Source organism: Saccoglossus kowalevskii, chromosome 13, assembly GCF_978046115.1.
Source record: "Saccoglossus kowalevskii chromosome 13, keSacKowa6.1, whole genome shotgun sequence".
Classification (NCBI taxonomy): Eukaryota; Metazoa; Hemichordata; class Enteropneusta; family Harrimaniidae; genus Saccoglossus; species Saccoglossus kowalevskii.
This window is the reverse complement of record NC_140653.1, coordinates 26,493,198-26,512,609: the sequence shown is the minus strand read 5'-3', so window position 1 is coordinate 26,512,609 and position 19,412 is coordinate 26,493,198. Positions and strand designations below refer to the sequence as shown.

Here is a 19,412-nt window from a genome sequence, read left to right as displayed (position 1 = left end):
TGCCATTTAGTCGGCCCTTTTGATGTGGATCTTAGAACCACAATATTTTTAATTTACTGAGGTAGACCTTCCTACACACTACACACTACAGCCTACAACTCATTGGGTATCAAACTAAAAACACCCCTCTCCCACATATTAAATGGACTAACCCTTACATAGGAAAACACCAAAGCTTCCCTGAATCAGAAACTGATCTTTACACGAGCAGTCGCTATTTACTAAAACTTGATGAATTGTTTAACAAACGACCATGTGCAAACAGCATAGTGACAAGAATAGACTTGATTAAACCTTTCCTGCCTATCAGGAAAATGAAGAACACCCGGCATTCAGACAAAATTGTGAAGCATGCTTCCTGACTGTCACTGCATTTAGGAAACAGTCCAAGTAATAACTTTTAAATGCTGCGTGATTTAGACACAGTGCAAAATGGATCTTTTACGACATGTAATTTTCATACAGAATATTATTCCTTTTGGTTCTATAATTAAGATGAACGAGCTGATCGGAGATGTCAGTATAATCAAGGTTCAGTTGGTATCAGGTGTCTCATTTTACAGCTGATGGCTACCATCAATATTGCAACAAACTCATTTCAAAATAAAATTATTAGTAATTATCATCAGTTTACAGCATACTCCTAAGTATTTTAAAACTGCAGCATAGCAAATTTAATAGCACTTTTAATATAATATAAGATAAAAAAACATAGTTGAACTCTGGTGACCTTGCCCTTTGTTATATAATATTATTTTCATTATCATAGTTTGTTTCAACATGAATATGCATTGTCATAAATAATTTTGAATACAAACAAGTTTTAGGGTTGAAACAACAGAGGGAAAGCAGTCTACCGATTGTCCTTGATAGATGTAAATATCTTCCAAAAACAATGGTGCCTAATTTGTTTAATTATTTTTAAGGGACATATTTCCAGCTTTATTCAAAGTGATTCAAATTTTTTAGTATAAAAACAAATGCCTCATATCTCAGAAAAAAAGTGCTGCATTTAGACGTGAATAGATTCATAAACCAACCATGCAAGATAACAGAAAATCTTAGCTGGCTTTTGTCCAAGTATTTTGTACAGGTGTATGTCAAAAATTAATGATTCACTGGGACAAATATGAACTGCTTTATTATATTCATTGTGACTACTGTAATATTTGAAAAGTTAAAAAAACGCCTTCTATGAATAGCTATCATGTTGCAAGCTCTGCTTTGTAATGCAAATCAACCTAAATAGTTAGTTGGTGTCCAGTAGAGAGAGAAGTCAACAGTACTTTGCCTCCTGAGAATCTACATCTACAAACACTGCAATCTTTGTTTTTAAAGTGCGTTTTTAATTTACTATTATGAAAGCTCTATCATTCTGTTCTAATAGCTGAAACAAATTCCTGTGAATTTTCATTTGTGAAATGAACTGTTTGCCAAATACAGAATACCTATTTTTTGAGTACAATTTTCAATGTGGATGAAATGTTTTGTTTTTTATGTATTTATGCATTGTTTTTGATTTGATAGCATTGGACTAAAGAGATTTTCTATTGGCTTCAGATCTTTATCAAAGTTTAGCACCTAATTCATAGAAGTGCTTATATTGATTTTCTGACATCTTGTTTTCTGTGAAGATTTTAGATTTGCAAATGTGTATCAGACCGTGCAACAACTCTCTCCATGAGTTGGTTTTGAAACCCAGTCTAGTATTCCCATGGGATTTGGGAGATACATTACCAAGAATATTATTACAAGATAAATGATTTGCTTCATTGAACACAGACAATAATGCATATTTCCACTGAGATCATAGACCTTTGAATGTGTATCACCAGTGATCAGTCAAGTAGAAACAGTCAAAATATTTAATCAGATTTTCTTAATTTTTGCATGATATTTTCATACAGGACATCTGTCGCTTATACCCAGGAAAGACTTTATACTGATGAATAAGGTGACCAAGTTTGATAAAGTTTGGAATAGAATTAGTAAAGTTATTGTGCACACAATGACAATTATTAACGACGACGACAACGACAACGCCAACGCCGGACAGAAATTTCTCCCTTAATATACTTTTCCCTTCCATCTTTGATGTTACAGTTCATCGTATTAAATCAATTTCATTATCAAATATATTGTCTGAAAGCGCTACAATCATTGGCGAGTTAAAATTTCATGTAAACAAACGATGAATTTTTTAATTTGTGGTGTATAACCTCTCATAGAAATAAGTCCGAATATGATGCAGTGCATTTAAATGAACCGGTTTCAACTCGCGACTTCAGAAAGCCTTGCCATTCAGAAACAGCCATATCATGAGTGCAACTGACAGCAACATGAAAAGTCACACCTACATAAGTAGGGCTAATTTGATGAATGGTAATCTATTTTAATAAACATATCCATATCCACTGATAATAACAAGCCAAGGCTATATTTTTATCTCATACATTTCATCCATCATTATCAAATAAAATAAAAAATCAGTCATCATCCCAAGTTTGACCTTATACTAAGATCAACAGTCAGCCATGTATGAACACGCAATCTGCTGAACATATTGAACGTTCGTGCTTATTACCAGTTTTAGTTTGTTTGTTTTTTTCACCTCCACATCGGGTGGTACCTGATTTTAGCACCAAGCATAAATTCCTCGATTCAAATGCTGACACAGACACAAAGAAGCCAACACATGTCCTGCAGTGGTTCCATCAGAAGAATGCACAAGTGTATAGATACCCTGGTACGACACATGCATTTCAGCTGGCATTTCAAGTCTAGATACTTGCACTTACATTTGAAAGGTCATTGAACCCAACATACTTCCAAATTTTAATTATCTGCAGTATTTAAACAGATTATTTTATTAGTTTTTTTTACAACCAACAATCAAAAAATGGCAGGTTCTACAATTAATGATTAATATCTCTAATTTACATTTTACATTCATCAATTGAATTTAACTATTTTTTGGAAACTTTGGTTTTGGCAAACATTTCAAATGAGAACTGATATTTTTCTCTCTTCATTTTATCTACCGATATTGTTAGACTATTGTTTTTTTTTAATATTACATTTTTTGCCTCCATAAACTAGTCATCAATACAAGATCAAAAAAAGAACCATATTTTAACTAAATGCCTTTTTTATTTTCCTGAGACAAAAACAGACAATATGCAGTATGTTTTCAAGAAATCATGTTATATTACAGCTGCCAGCAGGTGATGTTCAACATAAAATTGGGGAATCTTGGCCTTCACAATGGCTGCTACCGTATCTGAGAATTGATGTTCAAAACAACATAGGTGACAGACCTCTATAATAGTGCCACTCCTGGATCATCTACCAAGTGTGTTATGTGACACAGAAATTATGATTGGTTAGACTCAACTTGTGTACATGTACAATGGAAAATTGAACTTGATTTTAAACTTGCCTGAATAATTTAATAAAAGACTCATGTGAAGGAAAAATGAAAAAAATTGAAATAACACTGGAAAACGAGGAACAGAAATACTATAATTAATTGTATCATGTACTATGTGCATGACTTGAGCTGACAATCACACATTTAATATTTTCAGTCAGAACGAACAAGCTTTCAATAGATAAAATAACCCTGGATAAGATAACATACCTGTATTAAAGATCAGAGTTGAGATAGCAACAAACTGATTTAAAAATAAATAAATAAAAAACTTTCCACACTTACTGACATGGCGAGCAGTCATACATGAGACTCAAAATCAATGAGCAAAGCTGAACAACAAATACTGGTAACAGAACAGACAACACCATCTTGAAATAACATGCAACATCACATTTTTGTTTTCAATTTTCTCCTTTTGTTCAGAAATCATGGTGTTGTCATGGGAACATCCCAGGAACATGCCTCATCACTATTTTTCCGGATTAAATTGTTCCCTTTGGCAGCTCTCACAAGCGTTCAACGATCAGTGCTGTCGTAAATGCATAAGGCTTTATTTGGATTGTATCCAATAACCTGCCATATTTTTACATTGTTTGAACAACACTAAAAATGTAGGATTAAGTTCCATACTTGAGACAGAAATATCAATTTTTACATGCAAAACTCATACTCCTTTTTTCACACTTTCCAAAAATCTTTTATATCAATTTTCAAGACAAAGTTTCAGCTTTATGTTCACACATTCTGACAACTGTCTCATTTTTCATTTTTCCAGTTTTTTTTATCCAAATTTGCTCTACTAGAAGCACAGTAAACAGTTACATGTAGTGTATACTAGATTATTAAAAATATAGCTTATTTTGACCATACACACCTCTGCAACTCACGTACACGAATGTGCCACAAATAGAAAAAATACAGTAAATTTAATGATTCTGAGGGTATCATTTAACGTTGCAGATAAATATAAATTGTCTGATTAAAATTTGGTCATGTCTGTGACGCAATTTGATATTCCCATTACTGTCCTGTCTCGTGCATCATAGAGAAGTAGTAATACGTCAGTAAACTGAAGAAACAAGATATAAACCCACCCTTTGATATAATATAAATCAACGACAATGAGAGTTGTAAGATATAATTTAAGAAGATTTGGAATCAAAACAAAAAACAAAACCATTTTACAATCACCGTAAAAAGCACTACCCCCCAGTACTGTAAAATCTGTACGAGATGCCACATCCCTAATAGAAGTCGCACCCATTCATTTTTAACAATTGAGAGCCAAAAATTCACCATTTCTTATATGTGTAGATGTTCTAATAGAAGCCGCATCCCCTCTGTTGTATTGTACCATTTTAATAGAAGCCGCAGCTTCTAATACAGATTTTACAGTAGTAGTTATGCAAAATAAGTATTTTATCAGTGCATATCAATTCACAATCAGTCAAATAAAAATTTTAAATTTGTTCACACTAATTAGTGGCCATTTTTGTTGGCCAAATTAAATTTATTTTAGATAATACAGAACTTATATACATAGATACAGTGCATAACAAGTCTAATACCCCGAATTCTGCTTACCATTATACATAATCATTTTGTTCATTGACTTTCTTGTCTAAATTTTTCTGTACTTTATTCTTAAATTCTTCAATATTTCTGGAAATTAACCCCCAAAACAAAATTTGAGTCAATTTTCAGTTTTTACTCAAAAGATATGGTATTTTACATTTTTCACCATTTTACAGCGATTTGCTGTTAATTTAAAGCTGATAATGGCTTCACACGCTATCTAAAGTACATGTGACCAAATCTTTTCATGTAGCACAGTGATATAGACATAACCCCCAAAAAATGGCCACCAGTCAGCCATATTTATGAAAGTGTGCAATAATTTGATATTCGATAATTGTTAGAAATTGCTATTAGTCTTTGAGAAAGACTGGTATATGATCCATGATTAAGATTCAATTTGATTCCCCGAGTCATCTGCCATTTTGGATAGCATCAGAAAAAGAAAATAACATGATAACATGATAATATGAATGGTTATCACATCAAGTTTTAGTTAAAATGGCTGTGATCAGATCACAGAATCAATCAACGTAATTCTTTGAAACAGATCTGGACAGATGGACATGGATGTCTTGGAATCATTTAACCATTTTTATTAATTATTTGTATAATATAGAAATCATTCATGACCTCATGTGTCCTGAATATCAAGGTAATCATCATCAGATGTTACACATCTGGGAGCACTTTTATTTATCCAATCTTGGTAAACCAATACTTTTTAGAAATACCAGTAATCACTGCTACATGTATTACTGTGATATTAAGATGAAGAAAAATCTTCGCAATAAATTGCTGCAATTTTTTCTATGCAAAATCGAAGTAGTTGACAGAATTCATCAGTTGTAACAAATAGGTACACAATAAAAAGTATGATGTGTATCAAAGAGTAGCTTGATCCATAATATGAAATACAATATTCAGACAAATTGAAGAACGCAGCTCATAATTGGGCGGCTGTTCAATTATTTATTTCTTCAACAAATACCCAGTGGAAGAGAGGATTACCCCCGTACGTTCTGAGCCAACTGACTGATGAGCAAAGTAACAAAACACACCACTTAAAATGAAAAGTCACAACCGTGGTTTTCTGAATATCTAATTAATTATCCTGTACCTCTAATCGAGATTGAGAAGCATTTACAATCGTTAAAAAAAAAAATCTAAAATGAGGGAAATTACACGAAAGAAATCAAACACAAAAGCTAACTTACCAGGCTCAATCAAAATCCCATGTGGTAAATTACATCGAAGATCGTCGTTGTATACGGTTGATAGACGTTATACATAGTAACGTTCAGAAACGTTTAGATGGATGTTAAAATGGACAAAGACTTGAGGGTACATCAGAGTATAAAATACATAGTACATATAGAAGAAAATATATTCCACAACTTGTTGAATCTACACTACTACTTCTAACATCCATTCTGGTCTGTTCATCAGATTAAATTTGACTGGTAACGCATGGGTAAACATCAATCAGAACAAGCAGTGTTGAGAGGTAGAATCCAACCAGGAAACCGATTTCCTCCTCTAGAATCCCCTTGGCGAATCACAGTCCGTGAACAAATACTGTTCAAATAATAACAACTATCATAATATATTACTATGAATCTGGAGCATGCAGCGTGTGTTTGAAAAATAAAATCTAACGGTGTTTGGTTAGTAGATTGAATTTGAATTTTAACACATGGATGGACTCTAATCCCCAAACAGTGGCGCCATGAAAGCAGAATCCAGTGACATGGATGTGCACCCTACTACCAAGAGGACACAATATGTCAGGGATACTCACTGCCTGGTTTTTAGTGAAAAACAGTAGCATTCTTATTTTAATTGGGATGTACGTCAAAATGACAGAAAACATCAGAGAACAAAAACGATATTCTAATAGTTTACCACTTCAGTTCACATCATTGAATTCTTTCAAGAACAAAAAAAAAAATTATTAAAAAAAAACATTATGACCTTGACCATATCTTTATTTCATTTTGGATAATATATGTACCGGTATTTAATGCTACTTATTAATTTTTATTTATTATTTATTATTTATTAATTCACATTTTGAACTGAAAAGAAAATATTTTTAACTATTTATCTGAATCCGAGCTTATGAGAAAGACTTCAACAAGTTTATTATGGACTTGATAGATGAAGCCAAAACACATAATTAGGCACGAACTATCAGCTGGAACATGGACAACTTGACTTAAATCAGGTTGATCTGTTCTTGCAGCAGTAGAGTAGATCAGAGAACAAACTGTCCAGTCTTGATATTTATTAGGGTAACACTGTAGTGTAGAAAAAATAATCCATTCACAATGTGCATTGGTCCTTGCAGATGAACACACAAAAGATTTCCCTGCTCGTAAACACTCAACGAACATATGTTGGCCATGGCTCGCAATGGTGATAGAAGCGCTTAAAACTTGGCTTTGAATTCCCACCATGCCCAGCATTCAAGGTAGAAAGCAGGTATGCTTAGCATTGCACAGGGAGGGAAGCACGCAGAAAAACATGCATGCGTTTCAACTGGGCGATAAAGCTGCACATATGTAGGTAATAGATGTATATAAATGGTGGCTACATTGTAGTAGTATGACCCAGTCAAACTAGCTACTACAAATAATAAAGTGTTAGTTGTAAATTATAAAAAAAAACACTGCCTCAACTTCTGAAAACCTAATGGCAATGATGTGTCAATAAAAGTATGACAGTATTCCCTACAAAAATTAAGTATATTACTTTGAACTTGGTCTCACCCAAGGCTGTGCCTCTGTACAATTAAATGGATACAATGAGAAGCCACATACAGGCAAGCTGACACACACAGCGCATTGTGAGCCCATAATATCAGGTCTACATTCCAGTTTATTTTCCCTTGCACCCACACAGAACACACACGTTTTAATTAAAAACATGTTTCCATGCAGACCGGAGAGAGGGGGGGGGGTTGTTTCAAAGTGTGCACTATACATAAACAGCATTTCAAATATGCAAACCTGAAATACATTGAACAAACCCATGAAAAGAGAAAAAAAACAAGGGGTCATTATAAGGTCATTAATGACTTCACACTGGTTCAGCCCTTGTATTGAGATTTTTAAAATAAACCTTTTTTGACATAAAATCATCTAACAAAACAAGCTGGAAAAGTAGACAAGCAAGATAAAAAGTAAAATGTATAATAATGTACAGTATTTAATAGTTTGTTCTTATTAGGATTGTCCCAAGTCAGTGGCAGCACAGAAATCATAAAAATTATATCAACCCAAAAAAATAGCATGAATAAACGTGCAAGCACTCTGAGTAGTGGTGGCACTACATACGAGGAACCATGAATGGCGACCAATCACCTATCACAACCATACAATTGATCACTTAATCTTTGAAGAATGGGAGGTGACATATCATCTCCGGTTTGGCTTACTTTTCCTCTTACAACAGAAAAAAACAGATAAGGCTTTATAAATACAAGAATTTCATCTCAAGCTTTTTGTCACAACAGAGTCTCAAAAAAAAAAAAAAAAAACTCAAACAACTCAATTTACGCACACCCCAATTTCCCAAATACTAAAAATAATATATAATAATGCATTTATATACAGAAAATGACTTGGATTTGAGAATTTCTGTAATGAATATTGTGACAGTGGCAAAGTCACTGTACAAGAAACCATCAATTACAAACAACCAAGAAATACAACAATGTAACGCAAGCATATCACAGCCCCCTCCCCCTAAAAAAAAAGCACTCCAGCTTGATACTATGCAGCAAGTTATTTCCCTACCTGAACACAAGACAGGACCACTACGGCATGAACTACATATGGTCGATATCGAGAAGCTTGATTTAAAGTGTGCATCACTGGAATTAGGCGACCCCTCATAAAACACCACATGAATATAGACTTCTGAATCACAAAACTGGAAAACTATTAAATTTAATGTGATGACCCGGCAGCAAAGACATACTCAAGTACTGGAACACAACTATTTACGAGAAGGGGCAAACAAAGTAAAAGTTTGTCATTCCCCAATACTAGTAAAAACAGCATTGTTCATTTTGATTTTTTTTCAATGTGCCTTTTTTTGTTTTTGCAATACATCTAAACCAATGAACAATTCTTATAATAACTTTTAATGAACCAATTTCGCTTTCTTCAGACAAATTATACAGCCAGCGGGTCTTTTATACGATGATCAAGTGGAGTTTATAGCCCCAAAGGGAAGAATTCAGGGGGGCATGAAGGTGAACTCTGAAAGGTGAAAATCACATTTTACGAGTTGTACTTGAAACAGAATTAGACATCTGACAAACCTATTCACTAAACACAAACTTCTTTCATATTTGGAAATGGTGTCTAGAAATCAAATATAATAACATTTATGACTATTCCAATTTCAGCTCAAAATCCCATTAATTAGACCATCCCATTGAGAGTTAGGGTGGAGAAGTCTTTGAAAATTGGGGTGTGATACTAAAAAATGAAGAAAAAAAAATTTCGGATGAACCATTTCTGCGGGGAGGAAAGAGTGGTGGTGTACCAGGTTATTTTTGTTCCCCAATTATTTTGTTTCTTTTAATAAATAGAAATCCTTTCTAGTGATCTGTTTGAAATTTTATTTATCTGCTGGATCATTCTTTTATAGCCCACCCCCAAGGATAATAATTGTCTGCCCCTTATTGGACATGAGATAATACAAGTTCTGTGATGCTTTAATAGTCCTTCAACCAACGCTGCAACACATGTATTAGCAAATCTGAAGATAAGATCATTAAAAATCATGTCAGCCATCTTGAATTTATTCATTAAACAAAGTGATGCATATAATTCAACAACCAGAGCTTGAATAAAGATTTTACAACAGGTACCCCGTCTGTGATCAGTTCATAAAATAAGATGTGGTGTGCTGTACTTGATTTATCAATGTAACAATTTTCAACATCAATTGACATACGTCTTGAATATAGATAAAATTACATACTTTAGACAAAAACAATGGCCATTTTAGATCTACAGTAATTGTCAAAAAAAATGTTTGTTTATGTTGTTGCCTGCTAAATTTCTTTAAAACAGGCCCTGGCACATGTCAAACAATTCTGCCACCTAAACGACATCAAGTTGGTCACCTTGCTTCAAATCTACATACAATACAGATTCTACTATAACCAACTATGATTTGTCTTCGTAATGTCTAATGTATGTTAAAAGTCTGATTGAAATCCATCCATAAATGCCATAAATGCTTGATATTTGATGATTTTTTTAGCACAAAAATGGCCACCATTCAGCCACTTTGAATAGGATTGTCAAACCAATAAATCTGAATATCATGACAATAAATGACATGATGTATAATGAATATTCAAAATTTGAACATAGTCAGTCAAAGCATGTCAGAGATATGGCTCTAGAAGCCCATTCATTAAAACAAAATGGCCGCCAGTCAACCATTTTGAATCTTATCTGAAAAATAAATGACATGAATCAGGAACCCGTAATGTCTAACGTATGTACCAAGTTTGAACAAAACCCATCCATAAATGCTTGATATTTTATGATTTTTTTAGCACAAAAATGGCCACCATTCAGTCATTTTGAATAGGATCGTCGAACCAATAAATCTGTATATCTATGACATGATGTATAATGAATATTTAAAATTTGAACATAATCAGTCAAAGCAAGTCAGAGATATGGCATTAGAACCACATTCTTAAAACAAAATGGCCGCCAGTCGGCCATTTTGAATCTTATCTGAAAAACAAAATGATCTGCATCAAGCTCCTACAATGTCCAATGTATATACCAAGTTTGAACAAAATCCATCTGTAAACAGCCTAGAAATGCTTAATTTTGATGATTTTCAGTACAAAAATGGCTGCCATTCGGCCATCTTGAATCAGATCAGGAAACAAATTGTGTGCATAAGTATAATGTAATGTATTATGTATGTGTGAAGTTTGATTGTGATTGGTCCAGGCATTTCTAAGATACAGGTCTGGTTGCACGCACGGACACACTGAGGTCATAACATGAGTCCCCGTTTTTGGACTGCGTTCGAACGAGGACTAAAAATTAACGCAGACAGACTAACACACTGACAGACTGACCGACTGACCGACACACACACACATGCATACAATCAAAGTACATGGCAGTCTGATCTCAAAGCTCGCTATTTCTTCTCATTTCATCAGGACTCACTTCAAATCTCACAACACACCTCTCCATGCACAAATACTTGTCAGGTAATTGGCAAAGAGTAAATTCACTCGAAATACCATATGGAAGCTGCATATGTGTTTACATTGTGCAACATTGTCCTCTGCAAATAAATCGTATGCGAATGCACGTTTGCGGAAAATACACATTAAAAAGAAAATGAATACTTTGTTTTCATCATCTTGTTCTCGTCTCTTCCACACGAAAGCAATCTAAGGCCGAAAAAAACACATTTGTATTATTTCACTGGACTATTAGCATCCAAAATTTTTTTGTATGTACCAGCCAGCCATCAGTATACTATATGTACTTACACACGCATACGAATAAATAAAAGCAAACTTACCTCACTTTGGGAACAAGAACTTGGCACAAAATAAATGCAAGAAAAAAATTCCTGGATAATATGGAAAAACCTTCTTAAATATTCTACGTTGAATACCAACAACACATATGAAAAACCAAAAATAGTAGGAATCCTGGGCTTTTTGGTCTCGTCCAATACATACGTATGGAGGTGAAGAGATTAGAAAACACAGGAAATCTGTGGGAAATCAAGCAAAGACGATCATCATAATTACCTAACCTGCGACAGACGAGGCACGGAATATGATTGGTAAATTTATAACAAATCTTCAGATAAATTGTCAGTAATGACGTAGCAAGGTTGAATAAATCTTAACATTTTGTTTGTAACACCCCCCATCCCCAATCCAATTTGCATGCAACCAATCAATTACTCAGGAAGAGAGAGAGAAAAAAACGCACTTCCTGTGTAGATTTGCAGCGATCGAAGACCAGAGAATATACTACGTAAACGCACCTTGCGTATAAATTGCGTGATACAGTACAAAATATCAAATTTCTTAGCAAGTAATTTTTCTACTTCGCTATATGAAATAGATATTTTCTGTCAAAATTTGATTTTTTTATAAAGGCATATCATATCATATATATATGAACTATCCAGCTGGTTTTAGATTACACAATCATACAGTCCGTAGATAATTATTCCTAAATGCTGCAATTACGATAATTTTAAACAGTAAGAGATTAAGAGGTTATCAAACTTATAACTTTCCAATGATTCAGTCATATTAATATATCTATGTTGTGAGACAGGCATAAAAATCATTAACCCTTTGGAGCATCAAAGCCAATTTCAGGCACCATCCACAAAATAGTTCCATTGATAGTTTGCTCTTTTCCAAACAAAATGTTGCAAAAATTTTCATATTTTTTGATCAAACACTAGAAGCAATGTCACATTTTGTCTGTTTGGTGGAAAATTTGGATTGAATTCAGCAAAAATTAAAGAAAATGTGAACAAATATATCCCAATTTGAGCAAGAACACAAATTTGAGGCTCAAAGGGTTAAAACTCCTAATATTTGAAAATAAAGTATACGATTTAAATAATAAAAAACTTGAAAGAAAATATTTGAAACCTAAAAGATATTTGTTTAAATTTAAAATTCATCAAAGGTTTAATCAATAGTACAATTCTAATAAAACTTATGAAAGAATGAAATTATAATATTGTAATCAATATTTATTTTAAATTTTCAAATTAAACATACGAGGAAAATTTTATATAATTTTTATAATTATCATTATTTAGGTTTCAAATATTACTCGACTACATATGGGCATTTCACTGAAACAAAAGTAGATGTCATTTAATACCAATTCTTAATAGCTTTATGTACATATTATTATTGAGCTCAAAGTTTTGACTTGTGGGTTTATCGTCACAAAATTTCCAAAAGTGCAGAGTAGTGAAAACCACCTACCTGAGATAAAAAAAAAAAAAAATAATTTATGTGTCTTCTACCAGATCATCGGTTCTTGTCAGGTAAGCCATAACTAAGTAATTTTCATTATACTGCTTGAACATTCATTTCTGTATGTGATAGAGATAACAAAAAAAAAGATAATCAGTGTATAACGAATAATGATTAGCTCTCGTCGTTGATTCTGACAGGCTTGCTCAATGCCGATCAATTATATTAGTTTAGTACAAAAAAGAAATTAAAATTTGAAAGTGTTAGATTTTACAGTTTTAGTTCGTGTCACGGAAAGGGAAATTGCCCCAAGGCTACAAGTTAGCAACACTGATAACCTAGCTACCCGTTCAAAGCCCCTATCAAAACCAGCCTCTGGCAGCCAATAGATGGCGTGTCTCTTTTAAAGACCAATTTATTCAATTTCATTTTCAATTTCACATAATGCCAGTACATGTGCAATATTTATTTCTGAAAAACGCCGCAAGATTTGTAATCACATTTTTCAACATTGGAGATAGAGAGAGTGGAGAGAGAGAGAGTGGAGAGAGAGAGAAAAAAAAACAGTGACTTCAAACGTAGCTAGTTAAATGACAGACAATTGAGAGAGGGCAGGAAAACAGTAAACAGTTTTGGAAAACGTAAATGCTGCCCCCAGCTAAAGTTGCTATCCAATTAAGTAAGAACTGGAAGATTTAAATTGTTAAAACGTGGGTGGAATATTAAACAATGCAGCAAAGTGAAATCAACTTTAACCTATGTATCATTATTTTACTGTGAAATAATTCCAAATCCTGCGGGAAAACAAGATGAATGACATAACTTGTGTCACTCTCCCAAGACCATTTAACGGCAATTTCCCAAAAACCAAGAGAAAAATCACAACTTCAAATTGTTGGGTATGCATGCACAGCATGCATGGCAGTACAATAAATATATATTTTGAGGTATACATTTTTTTATACCTTATAAAAACCGACATCACTTTGTTGTGTGTGCACTCCCCCCGAACAACTGCCTTTTCAAAGCATAATCACCAGGCTTTGAGTGCCACCACTATATCATGCTTTGAACAGACACTATTGCTAGACTCTGAAGCCCATTGCAATTGATTGCATAGAATGCAAACATGACTAAAACATTCCAATTGCAGCACGTTTATATATCTGTACAATTTTTTTTCCCCCAGCACTTTCAATGCAACATATCCTCTAAAGACGATTACTACAATAGATCCACTTGGATCAGGAGCCATGGGGATTAACTTGAGAAAATTTAATTCAGTCGAGGTGCTAAAAAGCTACAATCAATGATGGCAGAAACGTCAAACAAAAGCACAGTGACGTGTGACACACACACATATATACACACACACACACACACACAAAAAAAGTCTATTCAATTCCAAAGAATAAAAAACATAACTTGAAATAGCCTACAGTAATTGGAAAAAAACTAAAATGTAACCAGACATAGTCTTCAGAACTCAGGTGTCATAAATATTCCCATAATTGTACTTTTGAGTTCAAAGGTCAGCAGGATAGTTGCATTTACACTAGAGCCCTTAATATGAGCTAGCTCACATACATGCAACTAATTGAGTATATTTAAATGTGTGCAACTTATGCTCAAGATGCTCAGCATGTGCTAGCTCTGCGTTGTCTATGGTGGATTTAGTATCAGAGATTGTGGATTACCACTGACCTGGCAACAAACCCCCATCAGTAAATCATACCACCAACATACACAAGTTTACTATTGCATTATGTAAAAGTCATTTATGTAGAAGTTAATTCCGAAACGAAATGTGAATATAGAACAACATCTGTGAGAGATTACAATTAAAGTGAATCTATTGTCAGTCTGTAAATGTGTTTTCAAATGAAATAATTATCGGTGAAATGCAATGAAATTTGGGAATTGGGACAACAGCTGTGTGGGTTAATAGAAATTGTGGTAACATCCTACTAGTACATACATTTCAATGATTGCAAAAATATATTCATTCAAAACTTTATTTTTTTATTTACTGAATAGGTAAATAAACAAAAATAAAATTCAGGGGACCCTCTGAGTCGTATTGGTATGCAGCATGCTCAGTGAACTTAAAACAGAGTTACCCAATAAAATTTCATCTTTTGTTCAACAGCATGATTGTTTAGTGCCAATTTTTCTGAGAGGAAACACTGTTCCCATGGTTTGAAAGAAGTTCATGATACATGCATTACATACATCTAGCACTACTGCTGTTTTCCCCTGGAAATTCAGACTACATTCAATATTGTTTCTGTTTCCCTAACCAACAAGTACAATAACACCTGGGGCACAGGTCAAACCAAGTACAATAACACCTGGGGCACAGGTCAAACCAAGTACAATAACACCTGGGTCACAGGTCAAACCAAGTGCAATAACACCCGAGTCACAGGTCAAACCAAGTACAATAACACCTGGGTCACAGGTCAAACCAAGTACAATAACACCCGGGTCACAGGTCAAACCAAGTACTATAACACCTGGGTCACAGGTCAAACCAAGTACAATAACACCTGGGTCACAGGTCAAACCAAGTGCAATAACACCTGGGTCACAGGTCAAACTGATAGCAATAATTCTTATGTCATAGTTCAAATAGTGTTAAATATAATACTTGTATCACAGGTAAAACCAGGTGCAGTAACATTTGGGTAACTGGTCAAGCCGAGTGCAGCAACAAATTGTGTCTGAAAACATATTCCCAAGCCTCTAAAAATGAAACAAGTAATAACCCATTTGGAAAACCATGCAGTGTACGGTGATACAAATAATGAGAAGACTATAAATTAATCACTACTATACTATCTTGATTAGACATACAACTAGAGCGTGTCATAATAAGATCCTAATTACTTTATCTACAAGTGTACATGCATGTGTTAAATTAAATGTTGGAAATAGGATTGATAGAGGCAATCTGATCAATTAAACCGAGGTGACTGATACGTCTATAGTTACTGCTAATATACTAGATTATTCTAAACAGTTTTTTTTCACTTGGCTTTCTTTATTTTGACAAAAGTATTGCATCATGTTCGTTACAAGTCCCATGTGACATATGCAAGTGTATTTTAATATACAAAATATACTGTTAACTCGAAATTTGAATTTGCTCTGCTCAACTGTGATGACTTTGAAAATCTGAATGCAAAACAGATTTGACACTTAATATCCACGATGCTACTTGCCAAGTTTGAAAAAAAATTTCAAATGTTTTTTTTTACCCAATTTTAACTCCAAAAATGCCTTGTGAAAGAAACACTTGACAATTTTGAAGAGATCTATTCATTCAGTTGGGCCATTTACCCAAAGCAATCATGTCTTTTTCAAACCATGAATAAGTAAGTTAATACTGATTTGGCTAAATATCATGGGGTAATTTGATAATTATAAAGTACTGGTCAAACATTTTGTTGTTTCGGCCATGTAGATAAAAGCTGGTACATGGTAACTCTGAGCAACCCAGCTTTACACTCTACCTATATGTAATGTGTCCACATACAAAATTTGCCAATATATTAATCCATGTATTGAAACAGACTATTTTTTTAAAGAGTACCGGTAACCACCAATTAGGGTAATTATCCACATCACTGTACATTCTTTTAAAGTAAAATTTTTCAGCATCAGTTTAAAAATTTAACATAATTTTTTGTTGTCAAATTCCAGTTTGGGCAACAAGGTAACATACCGTGAAAACCCAAAGTAAAACTAAAAATATAGAAAACTTAAGGATGATTTATGTGAATAAATATAAACACAGTTGACAATATATAGTTTTATCACATTAGGGAGTCTATCCCAAGTAGGTTGCCATAATCTGACTAGGTTGAGTAAAATAACATGAAATTAAGCTGATAAGACTAAATATGCCTGTCTGAAAATTTACAAGAACTACAAAAGCCGTAAACATTAACTGATCATGCAATTTTTCATCATGTCTATTTTGTCGCACCCCCCTCACCATCTCCTTAAAACGGGATTTCTGTTGAGCTTCCTTTATCATTACCAGATTAACTGAAGTGGTATCATCCATACTCTTAACAAACTGTTAGTAAATCACTTTTCCAATGGTGAGAAAATTAAATTTAGCCTAAGAGCTCTCAATACTCATAACACTCGATATACTAAAGAAACCCCTCAATTTAATTGTGGAGTGAATTAATAAACCTCCACGAGCCGATTCCCAACTAAATGAAAATTCAATATTGGGAAAACCTCTCGGTTTTGCCACATCAGTGCACATCCCCTTTTCCCAGAGTTTATTGAATGAGGCATTTTCTACGAAGTCGGTAATTGCTGAAAATGAAATTCCTAATCTGGTGCAAATCCACTTTTTCCCAGTAATCGTTTGTGCAGTTGACAAAAGGTACTTGGAATTGTACAGCTTAAAGTGATCGCTGTTAATGCTATCGTCACGATAAAGCCATGTTGTACACAAACAGGGATATTCTGCAAAAATGGAGTGGATTTAAAAAAAACAACAGCAGATGTAACCCTCAAATTGACCGTAACTTGAAACAAATTATATACATCTCACCAAATTTGATGAAACCATGGCAAATTAAACAAGTTGTCTAAAGAGAAACAAAAGGATATATTAAAAAAAAATCATCTTAATTGGAAGCTCCTCAGATCACTATTTGACTGCAAAATTAGAATCGAGAATCTAAGCATACAGAAAACCTGATTAAGTAAACGCTGTTTTTTTCCTCCCTTGCTATTACTTGCACTGCCAATCTACAGAATGCAAGGGTAAATTATCTCAATGCCCACAGCTGAGCCGAGGCAGTGGAGAAAATTGATCAAATTTAGCGCGAGAGAGAATACAATTGCCAGCGAAAACTACCAGCCAATTTCCAAACACTGAAAAAAGAATAATATTAATGAAGTCACAGAAGAAGGTCTCAATAATCGGCGGATCACAAGCATTCACATGGAAAAACGACGCACAATTATGTCGGTAATTGAATTGAGATGACAGTTATATTTGATGCGACATGCACGGGATGCCGATTTATCTGCCGTTATTAAAAATTCTAAATATTTTGACAAGTGTCACGAAACTAAATGTTTAACAGGAAGTAAATTAACATACATAGATGAGCGCATGTAATAAATAAGATACATGGAGTTAGACAGATGTCAGAACACAAGTACCCACAACCCCACTTTCACACAGGGGAGTATTTTACTTTAGAAACTAAAATACAGTGACTTATGAATAGTAAATGTATGCGAGACAATTGACTCTCTTTTCCATCTGACATTTAATGAAATAATAACAATATTCTAGCATGAGACAAAGGATGGAGCGTCTGATGTAATAATATTCGTGTGCTTTCAAATAAATTAATAATAACTTCATGCATAAGACATTTAATATCGACAGAGAATGAAAATGAAGTGAGTAGACTAGCTGGAAGGTTCAAATGACATACAGTACAATCAATATTTGAAAACAACAATTTTTGCGAGGAGGTTACGGGGGTGGTGTGTGAGGGTACTACGACTTTTCACAAGGTAGTGAACACAGAATTGTGGGACACAGAAAACAAATGTTTAAAATGGATTTAATTTCAAGACATTCTCCCATCAATCGTTACATCTGATGAAGAGAGAGAAGAAAAGGATCAGAAAAACTCTGTTATTGCTTTACTGTTAGTGTTACCATAGTAACGCATACATTCATGTAATTGGCAGAGGTCGTCAATGATTTAAATGATCCAGTAGAAAATAGATGCAATTTTTGGTTTATGTGCTATTCTTTTAAAGATGCAATGCAGTTCTCGACTGTGGACTGACTTTACACTATTTAATTTTGATGTGTAAATCTATGGGGCTTTTACACATTGAGAAAAGCGTTGTGGAAACTCATTGGTGAAACACAAATGGCCAATTTAGTCTGCTGTAAAATTGTACATTCAAATTTCAGAATAAAGACATCAATATTTGTTCATAATGCTTATGAAAGTTGTGATCTAAAAATTAACTTAATTTCGGCAAGAATATCATCACTAATACATGTATTATTTTACTAATAATAATAATTATATTATATTACTAATAATAATATTTCTTATTCGCTGTACAATACCCAAATGCCCCACAGTCGAGAACTGTTCAATTGGTAAAGCATGTGCTTAATATGTAAATTACACAGATGTTTCTATGGTAAAAATAAGTAATATTTTAATATAACAAATGAGATTTTTGGTTCATATGTGTCTTCTATTTGAGATGAACTTCCAATATTGCAAATACTGTACGAGTGTTCTGTAAGAGATGTGCTTCAAATGGAACAAATACAGCACTATGTTTAGGAAAAGAAAGATCGGTTGAATG

The 19,412-nt window shown here is 33.7% G+C and overlaps 1 protein-coding gene across 2 annotated transcripts in view; it reads right to left on the bottom strand.

Moving 5' to 3' along the window:
- LOC100374044 (repulsive guidance molecule A) overlaps positions 1–19,412 on the bottom strand; it is an 89,272-nt gene that overhangs the window by 34,303 nt on the left and 35,557 nt on the right. For both annotated transcript variants that reach the window (XM_085507145.1, XM_078013858.2), the window contains 2 exons: positions 13,041–13,150; positions 11,594–11,791 (listed from right to left, as the gene is read on the bottom strand). The gene's annotated coding sequence lies outside the window, so the exon portion shown is untranslated. The remainder of the gene's footprint in view (positions 1–11,593; positions 11,792–13,040; positions 13,151–19,412) is intronic.